This window comes from Hemitrygon akajei, chromosome 13, assembly GCF_048418815.1.
Source record: "Hemitrygon akajei chromosome 13, sHemAka1.3, whole genome shotgun sequence".
Lineage (NCBI taxonomy): Eukaryota > Metazoa > Chordata > Chondrichthyes > Myliobatiformes > Dasyatidae > Hemitrygon > Hemitrygon akajei.
The window spans coordinates 82,447,821-82,471,548 of NC_133136.1; positions in this window are offsets into that span (position 1 = coordinate 82,447,821).

The following is a 23,728-nucleotide window of genomic DNA, read 5'->3' on the forward strand; positions in this document are numbered from 1 at the left end:
ATTGCCTTTAATAAGGAATCACTTGTTGATATTTTGACCTCTTATTAACTTTCTGATCAGCAATAGTGGAAAAGCCCAGACTCTAGAGATACCTGAATCTCTACTGTGCTAATACAAAGGTCAATTATCTTATAATTTCTTTTTCCCACACCACTAGATAGCATCTGTATTGTAAATCTGCACACCAACCACCCATTTTACATTAATTCTACATTATTCCCAATTTTCATTCTTATTGTCCCCCTCCCACACCCCCATTCTTTTAAAGTCCCCTCAGACATCATCACCCACCTTAACACTGGAGGTGATTCACAGTAGCCAAGTAATCTACACACTTGCACACCTTTGGGATGTGGGATTAAAGTGGAGTATCTGGAAGAGACCCATATGGTCACAGGGAGAACGTGCAAACTCCACACAGAGAGCACTGGGTCTCCGGTGCTGTGAGACAGCGGCTATTAGCTTCACCTCTGTGTGGCTAAACATATAATGTGAAGTGCAAAACCGCACACATTGTTCCCAACAAGATGAATAGATGACAAACAACAGCACTTTTTGCTGAGTAGACCACAGGTCAGAGATCTACTCAATTTGAATTTTGCACAGTAAAAGAAAACTGTCTGTGATGTGACCATGAAGCTGAATGCAAACTGCTGGAGAAACTTAGCAGGCCAGGCAGCATCTGTAGTGTGAAAGAAATGGCCAATAATTCAGGTCATCGGGACCGTGTTACCAGGAAGCTGTCAGATTGTGATTAGAAAAGAGCTGTTCATTATTGTCCGTTATGCAAGAAAAGGTACTGTTCCTCCTCAGTGTGCCCCATCAGGAGAGTGTTACAGAACAGGGAGACCCAGGGGTACAGGTGCATGGTTCTCTTGAAGAAGACTATAGGTAGACAAGATGACAAAGAAGGTAATTGTCATGCTTGCCCTCATTAATTAGGGCATTGAGTACAAGAGCGTGGACATCATGTTGCAATTGTAGAAATCGTAGTTGAGATCATCTTGGAGCATGTGGCTAATTTCCGGTTCTACGGCCACAGGAAGGATGCCATTAAGCTGGAAAGAAAGCGTGCAGGAAAGATTCACAAGTATATTGCTGGGACTGAACAGCTTGAGATACAAGGACTGACTAGATAGGCTGGTATTGGTGCAGGAGGCTGAGGGATATATGAAGTCATGAGGGGCATGAATAAGGTAGATGGGCACAGTGTTTTTCCAAGGGTACTGGAGTCCAAAATTAGAGAACACAGATTTAAGGTGGGATGAGAAAGATCTAAAAGGGAGCTGAAGGAAAACTTTGTCATTCAGAAGTTGGTGAGCGTATGAAACAAATTGCCAGAGGAATCTGTACAGTTACAATGTTAGAATGACATTTATACAGGTGCATGGATAGAAAAAGTTTAGAGGTAAACAGGTCAAGTGCTGGCGAATGGGACTAACAAGGATTGATACAGATGATTTGGGCTGAAGAGCCTTTTTCTGTGCTGTATAACTCTATGACGATGGCTAATTGCCATGACAGAATCTGGATTAATTATTCTGGTCTCTGAACTGTGAATATATACTATATCCCATATTCTCAGTCTAATGGTGCAGGTCTTCTAGCATGAAAGAACCACCCAAAGGTTTATGACCACGCTTACACTCTGAAAGAAGGTGTTGTAGAAAGCAAACACTGATTAAATGTTCCTCGATTAAAATACTTAGATATAATTATAAATATCAATAACCAGTTATTACCACTGAGTGAATCATCAGTGGTTTGAATTACAGCTTATTATCTAGAAAAATTAAGATTAATATTACTAACATCAACACATAGGTATTCTATTTAGCTGACAGAGCAATGAAATATTGAAGAAAGTGTTTCAATTGGAGTTGCCCAACAATTGACATTATATAATGAGTAAGTTCAAAAAATAGTACAAGAGTGTCATTATTGTGCTGATTTTTTTCCAAGGCAGTTCCTATTATAAGAAGATCATTGGTCTGAGAAAACTCCTCTTTCAATAACTATAATTTGTTTCCTGCTTGCCAAATGTCATAGGCAGGCTCTCATAAATCAAATGTGGACCCTCCCTTCTTTGCAGTCTAAGGAGTCCTTAAATGGCAGCAGCCTAAATATGCACACTCATACTGAACCAGAATGTGTTTACATAGTAAACATGAAGTGGAATGCATTCTCTACTGTCCTTTTATTTGCTATGCTTTGTTAAAATTAAAGATTATTGGTATTAGTTTATGCAATAATCCAAGATTCATCTGGAAGTCTGCTAGCTTCTAATGAACATTTGTAATGCAGACAGGCCTTATGGTGAGAGACACCCGGGCAAGGGAAACCTAACCAGCGATGCACATCAGCATGAATTGCAAAAATGTTGTTGCAGTGTTTAGGCCATTCATGAAGTAGGGAGGGTTAATGCAGGACTAGCTAGACATTTACTGAAATATAATGCCCATATAACTGCATTCACCCCTTTTAATTGGAAATATAAGCAAACTGTTGTGTATTTAATACTTCAGTAATATTTGAGTAATCAAGTGTGTGTATATATATATATACACGTGTGTGTGTGTATATATATATATATATATATATATATATACATGTGTGTGTGTGTGTGTGTGTGTGTATTGTTAAGCATTATTGTTCCTTTAAATAATTCATTAATGAATTGCATACATTATCACACAACCATGTTATTAATGCATGCCCCACTTAAAGTATGTAAACTCGAAGTTAGACCTGCATTTTAGACACCTGTGTCTCTGTTTGAGTTAGGTTAATGTTTTGAAGTTACAAAACATAACACAACCAGCATAATATTCATTATCACATTAAACATATTAAATATTTTAAATCTGCCTATTCAGAACAATGCTAATGTTTTTTTATATAAATTATTCTCTCACATATAAGAAATCAATAGAAAGCAAATGTTTTGCCCCTAGACGTAAGCCATGGGATGTTAGTATCCAAATGCTTGACGTATCCTTTCAAAATTCCCCTGGGCCTCTTTAGCTGAAGTATTAATCTTATAGAGATAAATACAAACCCTACCAAGTACTGCAAAGAATTTCAGGTGAATGTGTGGAGTTTCTAAACTAATACTCCATTCTCAGGGGATTTATCTTCTTATAGCAGTTTTTAGATTGTTTGGACACGCAAGTAAATTGTGAGTTGTTCTGAGCCAACAGGGTTTCTGCTGGTCACTGTAGCAGTAATTCCAAAATCTGATGATTCTGGTAAACACCTTGTACTCATGTCTCTGTGTGTATTTAAAACATAGCGAAAAAGAAGCCACAGCGTGCTTACAGAATTATTGCTTTGTGGTTAACTGCAGGGCTCCTCCTGTGTATCATTAATATAAACATAAGAAGGCTTCCTGCATTTGGTACAAATAGTAAAATCATAAATCTTGCAAAAATAAGATGAAGGAGCAGACTTGGGCCATGCAGCCTGCTGTTAACTATTAGAAATAATTCTAATAGTAACCATTTCATTAAGAAGAGAAAAATGCTCCATACTCTGAGCATCATTTTGGAAATACCTTGTAGCCCGGAATCAAGTTACTTAGCTAGGTTAAAAAAATTGGTGCAGAAGCAAATCATGGAACTTGCTTTGAGGAAATGTTGCTTAGGCAAAAATGACCACTTCTTTGCCGCTCTGTGACTAGAGTTCTAAGCTAAGGGATAAAAGTACGAGGGGATGTTATGATCTGGGGAGAGTGGGAGTGAGCAGAGTCAGTAAGGTTTGATGAAAAAGAAATCTATTGTCGTTCTTTGAGGGTGTGACCAGTGGATTAAGCACACAGCAGATGTGATTTATCTAAGTGGTTGTGTAACGGTTAGGATAAGGCTTTACAGGGCCAGTGACCTGAATTCAATTTCTGCCGCTGTCTACGTTCTCCCATTACCACGTGGGTTTCCTCCTGCTGTTCCGGATGCCTCCTGCGTTCCAAAGGTCAGTAAACCGTGGATGTGCTATGTTGGCACTAGAAACATGGCAATACTTGTGGGATGCCCCCAACACATCCTCAGAGTGTGCTGGTTGTGGATGCAAACAACACATTTCACTGTCTGTTTCAACGTTCAGACAAGTAAAGCTAATCTTTAAATCTGTTAAATCTATAATGTTATCAGAAGACTTCCAGCCAGGTCCTACAGAAGAGGTTGGTCTTTACCCTAGAGCACTATGGAGCTCCAGTCATTGAATTCATTCAGAGAACTATAGATTTATAATTATTAACAGATAACAATAACATGGAGAAAGTGCTGGAATAGTTTTCAGGTGAAGGACGAATGATCATTTTGATGAATAGGAGAGCAGGCTTAAAAGGCCAAATCCTGCCTCTATTTCTTGTTCTACATTAGACTCAGTATGAGTCAGTATAATTCTCCAGATTCCAATAATTTTTAACACCACCCTCAACTTCACCTAAGATGTCTTAGATTACCAACATACTTCCTGTGTAATTACGTATAAAGAGGTATTGATGGTGCATTGAGGGAGTTTCCTGGTTGACCAGTTTTATTTTCCTGTGGCAAAGATATAGCAATAGGAGAACAGAACCAAAGATTGAATCCTGATTTTGTTCTTGTTTGTTATTCGTTTGGGTGAGTGCAGCTCCATCAACACTCGAGAAGCTTGACACCATCCAGTATGAGGCAGTCCACACAACAGACAGGATCTCCAGGTTGCCACCCACTTCAACTCTCCTTCACATTCCCATTCGGGTATGTCCATACATGGCCTCCTCTACTGCCATGATGAGGCCAAACTCGTTGGAGGAGCAACACCTCATACCTCAAGGGGCTGGGTAGTCTCCAGCCCCTTGGCATGAACATTGAATTCTCCAACTTCCGGTAATTCCCTCCCCCTCCCTTCCCCCAACCCAGTTTCACTCTGCCTCCTCCTCCAGCTGCCTATCACCTCCCTCATGGTTCCATCTCCTTCTACTACCCATTTGTTCTTCACCTCTCCTGCCTATCCCCTCTCTGCTTCCCCTCCCCCACCCCTTGATCTTTCCTCTGATTGGTTTTCCACCTTCTTTATAGTGCCCCTGCCCCCTCCTTCTTTAGTCCTGGCGAAGGGTCTCAGCCTGAAACGTTGACTGCTCCTTTCAACGGATGCTGCCCGACCTGCTGAGTTCATCCAGCTTGTTTGAACGTATTGATTTGACCACAGCATCTGCAGTGTACTTTGTGTTTACCATTTGATTGGTCCCCCTTCCACAAACATCCAATCCCTCCACCACTGACGAACAGTTGTAGCAGTGTGTACTATCTATAAGATGCACTGCAACAACACACCAAAGTTCCTAAGGCAGCACCTTCCAGACCCACAACCACTACCATCCTGAAGGATGAGAACAGCAGATTCCTGGGAACACCACCCCTTGCAAATTCCCCTCCAAGTCACTGACTTGGAAACAAATCGTCGTTCCTTCATTGTCTCTGGGTCAAAATCATTGAATTCCCTCCCTAACAGCACTGTGGGTGTACCCGCACCTCAGGGACTGTAGTGGTTCAAGAAGGCAGCTCATCACCACCTTCTCAAGGGCAACTAGGGATGGGCAATAAATACTGGCTCAGCTGGCGTCGCCCACATCCCGAAAGTGAATAAATTAAAAAAACCTACATCACTGGCAGCAATGGAAAGAAATCTACAACAGCTGAGCAGTTATTGAATATCCGGCAGCATGAATGACAGGTGAGGCTTAAATAGGAATGTGACTCCTCCTTGATAACTGTAAGCTTTTGGCTTTTAAGTTGCAAAGGTGGTGCAAGAAGCTGCCTTCAGCAGAGAAAAATAACGCAAGACCGCAAATCTAGAGATTGGATTGAGAGTGGAGAGTGTTGGGAGTGTGTGTTAAAATCCGGAAGTTTACTGAAATAGCCAGAAGTTCTTCCTCTAAACAATATGAAGTTAATCACAGTTGTGGTAAGAAGTAGTTACAACAGAGTGTGCAGCAATAGTTGTAACAGGGAAAATTAGTTTAAGCAGGAGATCTGGATTCTGAGGCAACAAAGTCCAACTCACAGTATTATTATTCACTTATTCTATGTGGCTATCACAGCTGGTCAGCACAATGCCTATCTCAAACTGAAAAAGTGCTAGAAAGCTTCTTGAACCATTACAGTCATTTTTTTTAAATTGTAGCAGCTGTTGTTCAATTGTGTGGTTTGCCAACACTTTTCAGTGAGCAATTGATATTCAAGTATGTTGGCGAGTGATTGTCAGGAGTCACATTTAGGGCAGACTGGGTAACCACGTTTGATTTCTTTCCCTTCAGGACATCAGTAGATTGTTATTGTGATCTGTAGTTTCACAAGGGCTAGATTATGTACTTGACTGAATGTTACAGCTGTCATGGCAGGATTTGAACTCACATCTCCAGATTGTTAGTCCAGGATTTTTGAATTACCAGTCTATAATTTAAATCACTGGATTACTGGTGTGCAGCAATGTTTCCGGGCTTAATGAATGTGGGCCTCATAATATATTTAACACATTATGGAGTTCTTTTAATACTCTAGAACATATTTGAAACCTAATCAGTAATAAGAGAACGCTGATTGATAAAGAAAGGTGAGAGTGTCAGAAAAAAACATTGGTTCCACTCCCTAATATCTAAACCTTTAACAATTAGCCCATTTGAATGATGACTGATGATTTGGTTTTCAAGATACTCAAGATTTAACTGGAACAAAACAGGGAGTTTCCTGTGCCATGTGTTATATATTTCAGTACAGGTTGAATACAATTTAAAAGTAACCTCATTCAACTACACTTGTAAGGATATGAATGAGTTTTGTGCCTACCAATGTGGTCTCAAGGCAAGCTCGCTATAAGACACATACCTTCATTGGGCTAATTTTGGACATGGCAAAACCAACAGATTTGAGTGATTTTATTATAGTTCTGCAACTTAAAAGGCTGATAGTATTAAATGAAATGTCCAATATCATTGCTTAACGAATGGTTAATATCCATTTTCAAATGCTTACAAAAAATTAAATAATAAGAAAATTACTGGACTGAAGTCACCTCAAATATTCCTCTATATCCAATGAAAAATGAGACATTACTGCAGTCATCTTCACTCTGAAATGTTTTATGAGTGATTTATTTTGGCTTCTTGAGATACAGCATGTACCATCACAGATGCTAATCCATCAATAAATTCAATTCATTCAGCACAATAGCAAGAAAAGGAGGGGTCAAAATCCCATCAATCCTTACAATATTCCAACTCAGTAACGAAGACATGAATTCTCAAATTAATCACCGTTCCGGCCAAGCTGTGAAAATATTGTTAGAACATTCTCGTCAAGTAACAATTCGAAGCATTCGTATCATGTCCTAAGAAGAATGATCTGGGTAGTTACATTTGCTTCAGTCTACACTACTCAACAACAACACAATATAAGGTTTAATGCAAAGTGTTAACTAATGACACGCATTCACAAAGAGCTTATTCTGAAATGTTCTCTTGGGGTCACACCAGGACCACTTGGCTCTTAACAGGCCTTACTGCAGCCGTGAATGAACAAACTGATTTCCAAGTGTGGAGTGAGATTGACTACCATTGACATCAGGTAGAATTTCACTCAGTAAGGTACCTAGGTGAGCTAGTAAAATTGGAATCAGTAGGAATTAAGGGGAAAAACTCCTCTGCATGGAGCCAAACATAATAGAAAGGATGACGGTTGTGGTTGTTTTTCCTATTATGTAAACCTCCAAGTATGCAGCAGGACAAGTTCTAGGTGCATTTATTTTCACCTCCTTTAACAGTGACCTTGCCCCCAGCTTAAATACTGAGGTTGGTAATTTCTCTGATTATTATGGAGTACTTATTTCAGCTTGCATTTCCTTGCTTGTTGAAACAGCCCACGGAGAAGCTTTAGGCAATATTCAGACTAGATCATGCAAAGAAACGTTCAGAGTCATATAGTTATACAGCGTGGGAACGGACCCTTTTATAATTGTTATAATTGTACTCACTTCCACCTCCTCCTGAACAGTTCGTCCCAATTACTCACCACCCTCTGTATAAAATAAACTTGCTTGTCGGGTCCCCTTTAAGTCTTTCCCCTCTCAATTTAAATCCGTGCTGGCTAGTTTTTCACATCCCTATCATGGGGAAAAATGCTGGGAACATCACCCTTATCTTTTGATGGTGTGTTTTTGGTCTGATTGAGCAATCTAGTCCTTTGCTGTCTCCGAGGGAGTTCGGTGAGGTTTGGAGCGGCTTGTGCAGCCCGGAGGCCTGAAAGTCAAGAGACGGGACTCAAGCCCATGACCGACTCCATTGCCTCTCTCCAGCTGAGGTTGAAGTTGATGAGGATGGGTGGATGTTCAGCACTGTCTGCCTGCGTTTAACTGGTCTTCTTCTCTCTCTCACTAGCTGCTGTGCTCTCTCACTTCCTCTCCCTCTCTGTTGGAGGAAAATGCAGGAGTTCTGAGATCCTGCAGCAAGGATTGATCGGCGAGGCTGTGGATTCATGTTGTGTGATACCTGCGAAACGCCACTGATTACAGACCTCCAGCTTGAATAAGTCTCCTCAACCACTACCTTCTGTCTTCTATGTGCAAGCCAGTTCTGCATTACTGCGGATCCCATGCATCTCAATCTTCTGGATAGGCTCCCATGAGGGACTTTTTCAAACGCCTTACTAAAATCCATGTAGGCAACATCCACTGTCCTGTCCTCATTAATCTCTCTCATCACCTTGTCAAAAAACTCAATCAAGTTGGTAGGACATGACCTGCCAAGCACAAAGCCATGCTGGCTCTCCCTAATTAGGCCATGGATTTCCAAATGCTCATATATCCTATCCCTAAGTTGCAATTTCCCTGCAACTGACGTGAGACTCACTTGTTTATAGTTCCCAGGATTTTCCTTTGTTTCCTTCTTAAATAACTGGCCAATCCTCCGGGACCTTGCTTGTGGCTAGAGAGGACACAAAGATACTGGACAAGGGCCCAGCAACCTCGTCCCTTGCCTCCTTTAATAAACTGGGGTAAATCCCATCAGACCCAGGGGATTTAACCACCTTAATACTCATTAGGAGGCCCAGCATTCCTCCACCTTGATCTCTAAATGCCCTAACATATTTATACACTCAGCACTGATCTCCTGGGCCTCCATATCCTTTTCCTTGGTAAATACTGAAGCAAAGTATCATTAAGTACCTCACTCACATTCTCCACATCCAAGCAAATGTTCCCCCCTTTATCCCTGAGTGGTCCCACCCTCTCCCTAGATACCTTCTCACCCTTGAATAGCATGCCTTGGGATTCACCTTAATCCCACTTGCCAAGGACTTCTCAAGGCCCCTCCTGGCTTTCCAAATTCCCATCTTTAGTTCTTTTCGGGATTCATTATACTCCTTATGTGCTTTATTTGATCCTGACTTCCAGAGCTTTACATACTTTTCCTTTTTTTTCTTGACTAAATTTGTTGTAATGTGAGTGTTATTAAAAGTAAGTTAATACTAATCGGGAAGCTGTTGGTAACAACAGGCGGGATCTGGGGTTGGCGGGGTTTTTACTTCCGCTCTTTTTACTCCCAGTATGCATTGTATATAGTTCCTCCACCCATGCCGCACGAGGTACCTGGAAGCCTCTGTATTGTAAATATCATTTCCCGTCCCCGATAAAGATGCTCTTTTGGCCATCAAATTGTTGAGTGGTCTTTTTGTAAAGTAGAAATTACCACATATTTTTGGCAACGAGGTAAACTGGTTTTGTGGATGGGTCGGCATGTTTCAAACAGGAGCTGTGCGCGGATGAGGAGCCTCGCATTCGGATGGCTACTTTCGGAAATATCAGTGAGTTCGAGGAGTGGACCAAGGACTGGCTGGAGTATGAGGAAAGGTTGGGACACTTCTTCTGTGCTAATGGAATTACTGAGGAGGCTAAGAAGTGCTCTATTCTCCTGAGTGTGTGTGGGGCAAAGACGTACAAGCTGATAAGGAACTTAGCTACACCGCGGAAACTGGGAGAAATTCCATACGACGAACTGGCCAGGCTCGTGGGGAACCACCACAATCCGAAGCCTTCGGTGATAGTTCAACAGTTCAAGTTTCACAGCCATGTCCGGAAGCCAGGTCAGTCTGTGAGTGATTTTGTGGCCGAGCTTCGGCAGCTGTTGGAGCATTGCAATTTCAGAGCTGTGTTGAATGACATGCTCCGTGATAGATTAGTATGCGGCATTAATAATGATGCCGTACAACACTGCTTGTTGGGGGAAACCCCACCGTTGTCTTTCAAGACAGCCCTAGAGATTGCTCAAGGCATGGAGATGGCTGCTAATAATGCCAAGGATGTACAGAAAGGACATGGGGGGGTCGCAGTCGACGGCGGAGCTCCAAGTCAGGAGGGAGACTGGTAAACAGAAAAAGCGGGTGGAATGTTTTCGGTGTGGAGGAACGCACTATGCAAATGTTTGCAAATTCAAAGATACTGTCTGCCATGCTTGTAGCAATAAGGGACATTTAGCTAAAAAGTGCAGGAGCATAAAGGGTAAGGTTAAGCCTGGGCAGGGGAAAGCTCAACAGACTCAGGCAGCCACACACCACCTAGGAGAAGCAGACGAGGAGGCAGCGTGTGCCTACAACATTTTTGGGGTGGAAATGGATGAAGGACCACCTGAACCATATTACGCCACAGTCACTGTCAAGGGAAAGGACATTAAGTTCAAGATTGATTCAGGGCTACTGCTTCAGTCATTAGTGAAGAGACCTACAGGAGGACATGGGGATCCAACCTGCCTCCCATCAGACCATCTAAGCTCCAACTCAGGACCTATATGGGGCAGCTCATACCTCATTTAGGGGTGTTATATGTGGATATTTCAGCCGGGGGCCAGAAGGTCTGAAACCAGGCTGGTGATAGCTAAGGGCAGTGGGCCCAGTCTTTTGGGCCGTGAATGGCTTTGCAAAATCCGGCTCAACTGGCATGGAATTAGTATGCACACACAATGGAGGACATTCTGCAGTGGTATAGTGACATTTTCAGGGACGAGCTGGGCACACTGAAGGGCGTGACCGTGAAACTCCATGTCGACCCTAAGGCCACATTTGGGGTTTTTTAAGCCCAGGTCGGTGCCCTTTGCCAAGAAAGGCAAAGTCAAGGCAGAGCTGGTACATTTACAGGGGCTGGGCATCATTGAGCCCATCCAGTTTTCCAGGTGGTGGCTCCTATTGTTCCAGTTTTGAAGGCAGAAAAAACAGTGAGGATACGTGGGGACTACAAGCTTACAGTGAATCAGGTCTCTAAGCACCCATTGCCACGGGTGGATGACCTGTTTGCGACCCTGTCAGGGGGTAAGCTGTTCACAAAGATGGACTTGAGCCACGCCTACCAACAGCTGCTGTTCAACGAGGATTCAAAGGAGTACATCACAATCAATACGCACAAGGGGTTATTCAAATACAATCAAGACGTACAAACAAGCTGGATGAACTCAGCAGGTCGGGCAGCATCCGTTGAAATGAGCAGTCAACGGTTCAGGCTGAGACCCTTCGCCAGTCCTGATGAAGGGTCTCTCCGAAACGTTGACTGCTCCTTTCAACGGATGCTGCCCGACCTGCTGAGTTCATCCAGCTTGTTTGTACATCTTGATTTCACCACAGCATCTGCAGTGTACTTTGTGTTTACTATTCAAATACAATCGCCTGGTGTTTGGAGTGGCGTCTAGCCCCGCCATTTTCCAAAGGACAATGGACTCTTTGCTGCAGGGTATTCTGCATGTAGCAGTGTATCTTGATGATATTTTGATCACGGGAGCCACGGAGGGGGAGTATCTGGCTAACTTAGAACAGGTGCTGAAGAGACTCTCAGACATAGGGTTGCGATTGAAATGCGGAAGATGTGTGTTCCTGGCTCCGAGTGTGACCTACCTGGGACACAAGATTACAGCTGAGGGGCTTTGCCCAGTGGAGGACAAAGTGAGAGCTATCAAGGAGGCTTCAAGCCCCAAGAGCGTCACTGAACTCAGATCATTTTTGGGCATGGTGAATTATTATAGCAAGTTTCTTCCTGACCTCTCAAAGGTTTTGGCCCCACTGTATAAGCTGCTTCACAATGACACTAAGTGGCGGTGGGGTGAAGAGCAGGAGGAAGCTTTCAAGGAAGTGAAAGAACTCCTACACTCAGAGAAGCTGCTCGTTCACTATGACCCAGACAAGGAGATCACCCTTTCATGTGACGCTTCGCCCTATGGAGTCGGGGCAATTCTCTCACACGTAACGGTGGACCGTTCAGAGAAGCCTATTGGTTTTGCTTCACGTACCCTGACAGCTACTGAGAAGGGATATTCACAGCTAGACAAAGAAGGTCTGGCCTTTGTTTTTGTGGTCAAACACTTTCATCAGTACCTCTATGGACGTGTATTCACAATTTATATGGACCATAAACCACTGATGAGCCTTTTTGGGGAGACCAGATGCATCCCACCGCTAGCCTCAGCCAGGATACAGCGTTGGGCTCTCACATTGTCAGCCTACCAGTATACTATCGTGTACAGAGTGGGTGGGGATAATACAAATGCCGATGTGCTGAGTCGACTCCCTTTACCTGAGACGCCTGTTACTACATAGGTTCCTCCAGAGACTGTGTTTTCATTGGAGAGGCTGTCCGCGACACCTGTAAGGCGACCCAGATCAAGCTGTGGACAGAGAGGGACCCAGTCCTGTCTCAAGTCAAGACTTTTCTTTTACAAGGTTGGCCCAGGGTCATGGAAGGAGAGGAACTGAGGCCTCATGCCAAACGCAAGACGGAACTGAGTTTGCAGGATGGTTGCATTTTCTGGGGGGTGAGGGTCATCGTGCCTCCCCTTGGACATTCACAGATTGTGGAGGAAATTCATGAGACTCACCCAGGGGTGTCTCGAATGAAAAGCCTTGCAAGATCCTACATCTGGTGGCCAAGAATGGATCAGGATCTGGAGAACAAGGTAAAATCATGTATGCAATGTCAGACCAATCAGAACATGCAACCACCGGCTCCTTTGCACCCATGGGAGTGGCCAGTCTACCCCTGGTCTAGGCTACATTTGGACTTTGCTGGCCCTTTTATGAGACAAATATTTCTTGTAATGGTAGATGCGCATTCCAAATGGATCGAAGCTCACATCATGAGCAACATCACAGCCCCCTCAACCATAGACAAACTCAGGCAAGTGTTTGCAGTCCACGGGTTGCCTGACACTCTGGTCACTGATAATGGCCCGACGTTCACCAGTGAGCTGTTCACTGAGTTAATGCGGCAGAATGGCATTTGTCACATTTGGATGGCCCCTTTCCACCCAGCCTCAAATGGTTTGACTGAGCGGGCTGTTCAGACAGTGAAGGAAGGCCTGAAGTGGATGACAGGGGAGTCTCCTAGTACCTGGCTTTCACGTTTCCTGTTTAAATACCGCCTCACTCCACAGACTACGACTGCACGCACTCCAGCAGAGATGCTGATGGGGCGTAGGCCTAAGTCAAGATTGGACCTGCTACACCCAGACATGAAGGCAAAAGTGAAGAGAAAGCAGGAAAAGCAGAAGGAGGGACATGATCAACATGCGCAAGAGAGACAGTTAGAACCGGATGACAATGTCTATGTGAGAAACTTCAGCAGTAGCAATAATCAGCAATGGCTACCTAGGGTTATTCTTGAGCAGAGTGATCCAGTCTCCTATGTTGTTAAGCTGACTGATTGGTAACCTGTTACTAATGATACCACTGTTTTTATTTCCCAGTTCTTCTATATTTGGGGAATGTTGGATTTTAAAGGGGGAGAAGTGTCGTAATGTGAGTATTATTAAAAGTGAGTTAATACTAATCAGGAAGCTGTTGGTAGCAAGAGGTGGGATCCGGGGTTGGCGGGGTCTTTACTTCTGCTCTTTTTACTCCCAGTATGAATTGTATATAGTTCCTCCACCCATGCCGCACGAGGTACCTGGAAGCCTCTGTATTGTAAATATAATTTGCCGTCCCTGATAAAGATGCTCTTTTGGCCATCAAATTGTCGAGTGATCTTTTGTAAAGTAGAAGTTACCACAAAATTCATCACCTTTCTGAACATCCAAGGTATGTTTATCTTCCTACTCCTGTCCTTCCTCATAACAGGAACATTCCTTTCCTGCACTAGGTGCAATTAATCTTTAAAAACCCTCCATGTGTGTGATGTGGACTTGCCAGAGAAAAGGTGTTCCCAATTTACTCTTTTTAGTTCTTGCCTAATGCCCTCATAATTTGCCTACTCCGATTTAAAACTCTCCCACGAAGACCATACGTATCCGTATCTATAGCTACTCTTGAAGGTTAAGGAGTTGTGGTCGCTCTTGCCTAACTGGCCACCCACTGAAAGGTCAGTCACCTGGCCAGGGTCATGACCCAACACCACGTGCGCCTGGATCCTGGTTGCTCTGCTTCTGAGCAGTTTGATCACGGTGACTGATGCGGACCAGGGCAAAGAGTGGCCCTGCGGCCTGCAGTGGGCGAGCAGTGCAGCACAGCGTGGAACTGAATACTAACTCCTAGCTTGATGTTTGATACTCTACGTGCTGCTTGCTTGCTTTTTGCCGTTCGCACAACTTGTTCATTTCTCACACATTGGGTGTTTCAGTTTTCCATGGTGTTTCTCTGTTCTGTGGCGGCCTGCAAGAGGGTGCATCTCGGCATTGTATTCTGCAAGCATACATTGATACTTCGAACCTATACCCCTCATTATTTTATAGAGCTCTATAAGGTTACCCCTCAGTGTTGTTTGCTCCAGGGAATTCAGGCCTAACCTATCCAGTCTCTCTTTATAACTCACCATAGGAGTCAGGTAATGTCCATCCCCAGCAAAGGAAATGCTAACAATCTCCATTTAACATTCAGTGACTTCATCCTTGACTAATTCCCTGGCAGTTACTGCTGATCAGAAGTGACCAACTACAAAAATGCTGTGTCTAAAGGTATGGGTTAGAAGCCATGTATTATGGCAAGAAACTCAATCCCGATTCTCAAAACTCTCGCTATCTAGGATCATGACTCTGTGATGAAATTTTCTCCTCTTGTCTTGATGAGTAAAGCTTCCGTAAAGCTCAAGAAACTCAGCACTTCCCAAAATAAAGAAATCCATTTAATTTTACCTCTTTGCACAACCTTAAGTATTTATATCTTTCACTCTTAACTGTTTTCGCAATGTGTAACATTTGTAAAAAGGACTGCAGAAAGTTGCCAAGTTAACACCTGGCAGATCTGCAAACCCCACCACACTTTGTAACATCTCAGCCTTAAAGTCATGACCCTGAAATACATCAGCTGTGGGGAGAGAAAATCCTGGAATTCCCTCCCCAGCAACATTTTGGCATTACCCTAATCACACAAACTATAGCATCTGAAAGAAAATCAAGGGTGAGCTTGCCTACAACATTGACATGCCATAGATATAGAAACATGGACAGGGTGATATACCCCCCTCTATTACCTCAGTCACTGCACTGTGCCATAAACACCTTAAACCACTTTTTATAATGCTGTCAGCATTGCTGGTATTTACGTATTTCTGCACATTTTATTCCATATCCACAGTCCCCAGGGTTGGAGAGTCTAATATCAGAGGGCATGCATTGAAAGTGAGAGGAGTAGGTTCAAGGGGGATGTGAGGGGTAAGTTTTTACTCAAAGAGTGGTGGATGCCTGGTTTGGTGGTAGAGCCAAATACATTGGAGGTTTTTAAGAGATGTTTGGATGGACACATGGATGTAAGGAAGATGGAGGGATATGGATATGGTGTAGGTGGGAGGGATTAGTGTTTGGGTATTTTTGATTGGCTTTTTAGCTGGTTCAGCACAACACTGTGGGCTGAATGGCCTGTTCTGCGCTGTACTGCTGTATGTTCTATGTTTTACATAATTTGTCATTTTATAATTGTTTTTTGTTGCACATCATTCTTAATACATATAAATGTTTATGTGGAATAAAGTTGATCCTTGGTACTCCTGATGATAAATACACCTATAATTTACATCAGCTACATAACATAAAATTCATGTAAACAACAATATCTCTTAAATTACTTTATAAAGCATGTGGGCAATTGTGCATTTTTGAGAAATTCAGAATGATAATTGTAAAAAAAATGGTTGCAGTTGTTTTCAAATTCCAATCTTCTCAAACCTGCTGGTTGAAATGAAATGGTCACTTGGTGGCTCGGAACACAATATGGGATCAGCACGAAGGTTTTCCTCAGCTGCCCTTTGATGAAGCTGGCACATGTCCAAGGACGTCCCAAGCTGCACCTTCAATCTGCTCCAGCAGGAAATCCTCCGGCTGCTGCTTCTCCCAGCTCCGCTGAAACACTCTCCGTCACTGTGACCTCATCCCTCTTCCTGGACACTGTCATCTTTAAACATTGATGCTCTGATTGCAACTCCTTTCTGCCTTAGGTAAATTTATACTTATATTTATGGTAATATCGTGGTTTATGTGCTGTGTGTGATATATGTTTCGTGGTGCACCGTGGTCTGGAGGAACGTTGTTTTGTTTGGTCGTATATATGTACAGTTAGATGACAATAAACTTGATCTTGAAATGGAAGTTGAACTTCTTTGGATTAAAAGGATCTGAGAGACATTGTAAAGAGAGAGAAAGGGTCACCCAGGAAGGAAGGTGTGTCCAGCAAATGTTTCTTTTTAATCTGAAGACATCTTCAGACTACTGTCGTTAGTCAGAAGCCAAAAGGATTCACAGCTGTTGCTGCAATTCAGCTGAATCAGGGTGGTTTGATTCCATTCTTGACTCTCTTCACAGGTATAATTCAAAAGACGATTCCCCTACCCTCTCCCACTGGGCCTGAATCAACCAGCATACACCTTGATGCACACCTTCTGTTATGTGCCACTGGGACTAGGCAAGACATGAACTCATCTCTCTTGAGCTTCCGAGCAACAGAGCAATTTTTGCAGTTGACAAATCTTTGTCAAGAACAGATTTTACATTCAGCAAGGTGTGTCATGCATATCCTTCAATGGGTCTCTACATACCTCAAGTAATCTCTGGCTGAGGAAGGAAAGCTGCATATTCCAAGTTCTTCATCAGTATGGTAATAAATTATAGAATATTTTCTGATATATCTTTGTATCTGAATTAGAAATTGAACATGTCTTTTCTGAGTTTGATAATGCTTCCTGTTGACTAAATCAGCAATACTTCTGTATTTTTATGATGTTTGAAGCCAGAGCTAGAGTATGGCAGCTCATTATCCTCGAAATAAGCTAAAAAAAAAGGGTCAATCGTAGAGGATGAAAAAGTAAAAATTCAAGAACTGAAATGTCAGCAGTAGAAATATATTCATCCCCCTTAGCTCAGTGCTTGGATGAACCTCCTCTCGCAGCTACTACAGCCAGGGGTCTTTTTGAATAAGTCTCTATTAGCTTTGCACAATGCGATGGAGCAAGATCTGCCCATTCCCCCTTGCCAAATTGTTCAGGCTGTGTCAGCTGAGTTTCAGAGCAGTGGCGGATAGCAATCATGAGGTCTTGCCTGAGATGTTCATCGGGCCATTCAAGGACATCAGTTTTCTTCATTTGAAGCTGCTGCGTGGTTGCTCTGGCAGTGTGCTTTGGTGTGTTGTCCTGCTGAAAGATGAACCTCCTTTCTGGTCGAAGCTAGCAGGTTTTTATCCAGGATCTCTCAGTATTTTGCAGCGTTCATCTTCCCTACGATCCTGACCAGGTTTCCAGTCCCTGCTGCTGAAAATCGTGTTATGCTACCTCTATCATACTGCACACTTGGGAAGGTGTTACCTGACTGATGTGCAGTATGATACTTATGCCACACGTATTGCTTGGTGTTGAGATCAAAAATTTCCACTTTAGGCTCACTGAGCCACAAGACCTTCTTTCACAACCTTACAGTACCTTCTAACTGATGCCTTGCAAAGTCTTTACAGACAAAGATATGCTTTTTTTTTAGCCAGGCCCTTTTCCTTGCCACTCTTCCATAAAAACCTTTCATGTGCAAGGCCCTGGAGATTGTGGAGTCATGAACTTCATCTCCAGTTGCAGACACTGACTTCTGCAGTGCACTCTGAGTGACTGTTGGCGTCACAGTAGCCTCTCTTACAAGTGCCATTCTTCACCCGCGACTAAGTTTAGACGGGCAGCCTGAACTAGACGGTGTGGCAATGGTTTCATATTTTTTCCATTTTTTCTGTATGGACTGCACTGAGCTCCGAAGTATGTTCAGTGCCTTTGAAATCATCTTGTACCCTTCCCCAGATTTGTGCTTCTCTGTTATCATTTATCTGACTTGTCTTGAATGCTCTTTTGTCTTCAGGTTGGTTCCGTCTACCATACTGTTGGAACTGACAGAGAGAGGGGTATTCATTCTTATGAATTCACTGAAAACAGGTGATCCTCCAAATTTCTACATTACATCATCAAATTGGGTGAGTTGGCAAGGTCATACTATATACTGCACCTGAGGAAAGTTAGCGTAGTATTTACAAAGGGGATGAATACATTCTCAGCCTTACAGTTTTGGTTTTTAATTTTTGATAAACTATTGACAGGTTTTGGAATTTTCTTTTGATTTGACATGATGCATAATGTTTTGAAGATTAGCTTAAAAATCCTACTTCAATATATTTTAAATATAGAAAACAAGACATGAAAATAGTGGTGGGGACCGAACATGTTTTCAAGGCACTGTAACTGGACAACTGATAACCTTTTGCATGGTCCTGTTTTTGATTGTCTAAGTTAGAATGGGAAGACTGAAGGCAGTGTGGGACTTTGTGAATAAAACATGCAAGAATTGTTTTATGTGCTTAACAAAGGCTGCAGCCCTTCATATGAACAAACCAAACCTTACACTAACGTCATTACACCAGACACCATCTCTTAAAGTGAACACAACAACTCAATGACGGTGTTTGTGAATTACGTAGAACAGTTTCTAGTATGAACGATTGTGTCATCTGTCACCCATTACATTGCCCTACACACACCCCCGCACCACCCAGACTTCATCAAAACCAACATTGTGAGGCTGGCTGGATCTCGTACGAGCCATCCTGCTTCGTTGGAGTAACAGTAGGTGCCTCTGGCTCATCCAGGGGTGGCTGACACACACGTTGTCATGTCGTGATGCAGGGAGCTTGGTATGGAACCATTCAGGTGTTGGTGGGCCAGTTTGAGGTGATCTACAGAAATACATTCAGGTTTACCCCATTCCAAAATGCAGAGCGGACCATGGTAAGGGGGCTTAGAGGGGTGTTGATGTGTATTATGGCAGACAAAAATGAAGCGAGGTAGGACATAGGTCTGATGTACGCCACAATAGGAGATATAAAAGTGCTTGCTGAGGAGGGCGGAATACTCCTGAGGTGCCAACCAGGAGTCAGTATCAGCAATAAAATCACCTGGCAGCCCATCCTCTTTGGGTACCCCAGCAGCAGCCAAGGGAGATGTCCGTGCCAACACCTGTCCATGGGAGCAGCCTTTAGGAACAGTGAAACCACTCACACAGGCCTTTGGTTTGTGGGAGATACACTGCGGTGTGATACATTTTTCACTCTGAGGTTCTGGCCAATTGTGGCCTGGGGGTCTGACGTGAATTGGGGACCGTGGTAGGAAAAGAAATATCAGATGGGGTGCTGAACCAAGCAGAGCCGTCATCAACGCTAGAAGGACAACCTCTGACCAGCTGATGGGATGGTCCACCATGGTAAGGAGATAGATGAAATCATGGGAGGGGACGCGAGAGGGCCAACTAGGTGCACATTGCTGTGGTCAAACCATTGCTTGTGGACCTCAAAAGGAGCTGAGGGTGCCCAAACATGGCGGTTAATTTTTGCCGGCTGGCACACAACACAGGCTGCACTCCAGTCTCGCACATCCATCCTAAGGCTGTGCCGCAGAAACTTCAGAGCAAACAGTTTCTGTGAAGCTTCCCCACCCCCAGAATCAAGAGGGCATGAATCCAGTTAAAAACAGCACATCTCATGTTCGCAGCCACCGTGGGGCGAGGGTGACTACTTGAGACATTGCACTGGAGAGAAACTCCTGCGTCCCAAACTTGATATCAGCCAATCACAGTCCTGTGACTGCTGTCCTGGACTTCTGGGTGGTAGCTTGGTCAACCCGGATGTGTGTGGCATCAACGGCAGGCTGTGATAGGCGATCGGCTACAGCATCATTCTTCCCTTCGATGTGCTGTATGTCAGTCGTGAATTCCAAAATGTAGGCCAGGTGATGTTGTTGCCATGGAGATCAGGGGTCTGACGCTTCGGCCATCACGTGCTCCAGGGGTTTGTGGTCACCGATCGCTGTGAAATGTCGACCCTCAAGTAGAAAGCGAAAATGGCGGACAGGCAGCTGGAGACCTAGAAGCTCATGGTGAAACATCCTGTACTTTCTTTCAGGGGGTTGGAAGTGGCAGCTGAAAAAAGGCTGATGAAGTTGCCACAGGCCTCCAACCAGCCGTTTGTGCACAGCACCCACAGCGTAGTCTGAGATGTCAGTGGTGACAGCTGTAGGTACGTTGGGGAGTGGGTGTGCCGGCAGGTTTGCTTTTGAAAGAGCTTGTTTGGTGTGCACAAATGCTCTGGTCATGCCTGTGACCACTCAGGCATGTGATTAGGGACACTGCCTTTAAGGGCACTATACCAGGGGAGCATAATTTCAGCAGGTCATAGAATGTAGCTGTGATGGAAATTCACCATATCTAAAAATTCTTGCAGTGTTTTGGTAGTGCAGGGCAGCAGGAAGTCCATAATAGCGGCAAATTTTGATGGCAGTGGTGCCGCACCTTCTGCAGAAATGAGGAAGCCGAGAAAGTCAATGGTAGACAACCTGAACTAGCATTTGGGGTGGGGTGTTAATAATCAGCCCAGTGCTTCAGAAGTGTGTGGAGATGTGTTAAGCGTTTGGTTTTGGATGCATTGCCGACAAGTAAATAGAAATTCTAAGTCTTTTAACACAGAATCCATCAGCCATTGGAAACTCTGTGCTGCATTTTTCAGACCAAGCAGCCTGTGCAGAAACTCAAATAGGCCAAATGGGGTTATAACAGCAGCTCTGGGAACACCCTCAGTGTTCCCTGGCACCTGACGGGAGCCTCTGACAAAGACCACTTAAGAAAAAATTATTATTCCAGCAAAATGTGCCAAAAAGTCTTGAATATGTGGAACCAGGTAACGATCAGTGTGGTGGCCTCAGTAAGGCAGTGGTATTGGTCACATGGATGGCAAGCACCATTGGGCTGAAGAGCTGTGGGGAAGTGTGAGGTCCAAGGGCTACTCAATCTGTATTACGATGCTAAGCATTTCCATGTTCGCAAATTCAGCCTTCGTGCTGGCCAGCTTTTCTGAGCCCTGTCTGCATGTGAGGGTGTGGACCATGAGCCAGTTGTGGAAATGTGGTGCTCGACCCCATGTTTGTGGCTGCAGTGAAAAATGTGTGCTTGATGAGGATTGGGAATTTGCTCAGCAGATGAGTGAATTCACACGTGATGGTGCATGTACTAGACAGAGTCGTCATGGGGAACTTACGGGGTGGGGTACAGAATAACGACCCAATGTCCTTTGCATCCACAAGCTAGCAGTTCTTAACATCTACTAACAGTCCTTTGGCACATAGGAAATCTACACTGAGCAGACGGCTAGCCACTTTAGTCAGGACCAAGTCCCCTGTGTAACATCGCCCACGGAAACACAGCGTCACCCAAAGTACCCCATAGGCTTGGATCCTGCTGCCGTTGGCAGCCTCCAGTGAGGATCTGTCACGCTGTGCTTTCTTATCAATAAGCAATACTGGCAGCACACTCACTTAGGGATGAAAGGGTTATCATATGAGGAACATTTGATGACTCTGGATCTGTACTTGCTGGAATTCAGAAGGATGAGAGGGGATGTCACTGAAACCTTTCGAATGTTGAAAGGCCTAGACAGAGAAGATGTAGAAAGGATCTCTCCCATGGTGGGAGAGTTTAGGTCCAGAGTGCACAGCCTCAGGACGGAGGGGTGCCCTTTCAAAACAGAGATGCGGAAAAATCTCTTTAGCCAAAGAGTGGTGAATCTGTGGAATTTGTTACCACATGCAGTTCTGGAGGCCAGGTCGTTGGGTGTATTTAAGGCAGAGATTGATAGGTTCTTGATTGGACATGGCATCAAAGTTTATGGGAATTGGGGTTGAGGAGGAAGGAAAAAAAAGGATAAAAGGATCAGCCATGATTGAATGGCAGAGCAGATTTGATGGGCTGGATGGCCTAAATCTGCTCCTACATCCTGTGGTCACATAATCTCACTTGAGTACCCGTGTCCCATAGGAAGCGTTGCCCTGAAAGGGTGTCCATAAAGAACAATAGATGCCCCTGGCAGCTGGAACCCATGGGTGTTCAAAGTCCTGCAATGTTCTGATGCACAGGCGCTATCTAAGCTGCATGATGGTCAGCACTTCTTGACATTTGTGCCAAATCGTGCTTGATAAAAACATAAATCTAGTGTTGTCTGGTTCAGAGCCATAGGCATGAGTCTGCTGGAGACTCTGCTGATGGCTTATTGAGTTAGGGAAAAGAGGTGGAACGATGCGCCTCTCTCTGGCTGAGTGTAGACTATCGGCTATTTTAACAAGCTCCCTATACTTCTTCACAGATGTATTAGTGAGGCCTGTGCAAACTTGATCAGGCTTTAGTTGTATAAGGAGCTCTTTAAAACTAAAACAAGGGTGGTGTTTGCCCAGGAGATAACATGTGGTCCATTAGTTCTGAAAGCCTAGCGTCACCCAGACAAGGCAAGGAGAGCAACTGTCTGGCGTACTCAGACTCAGTCAGTCCAGAAGTCTGTTATAGGTGAGTTTTCAGAGTGACAGATTTATCATGTGCAGGTGGGTCTTCCAGCAGATTCACCACTCTGGCTGCAGTGGAACTACTGAGTGATGCTACGGCATAGTAAAATTTGATATTGTGCACAGTGATTTCTCGCAGTGTGAACTGCGGTTCTGCCTGTGCAAACCACTCCATAGCATGCTGCCCCCAAAACGCCAGCAGCTTCATAGCAACTACATTGGTGGGCACGTTGTTGAGGAGCTCTGGAATTGTCCGAGAATCCTAAAGCAGGATTTTGTGGATTAAACAGGAGGATTGTTTTATGTGCTTAACAAAAGACGCAGACCTTTACTTCCAATACAAACAAACCAAAAGCAGTCACTCTACACCGGCGCCATTACATCAGACTCCATCTCTTAAAGTGAATGCAACAACTCAATTAGGGTGTTTGTGAATTTTGTAGAACAGTTTCTATTTTGAACAATATGTGTCATCCGTTAGCCATTACATTACCCTGCACCACAATCTATGATGTAGGGACTAACAAGCTTATTCTGTATCATAGCTAAGTATTGAATTCCATCATTACAATGCCAGTCACTAACACTGATAATATTGTTTTCTGTATAAAACTGTGCTTCTGACACCCACTTGATGTAGCTATGATCAGCAGGTTAAATAACTTTGCTGGTATCCTTTGTGACAAATGACAAACCGGGGTAAGAATTTCGTTTCACAGTGAATGGTAGGGCTCTGGGGTACATAATGAAACAAAGGAACTTTGTTTGGGTTGATCATGATTTGCTGGAAGTGACATCTCAGGTAGATTGGGTAGTAATGAGAGCTCTTCACACATTGACCTTCATAAATGAGGGCATTGATACAGGTGTTGTTATGCTGAAGTTGTACCTG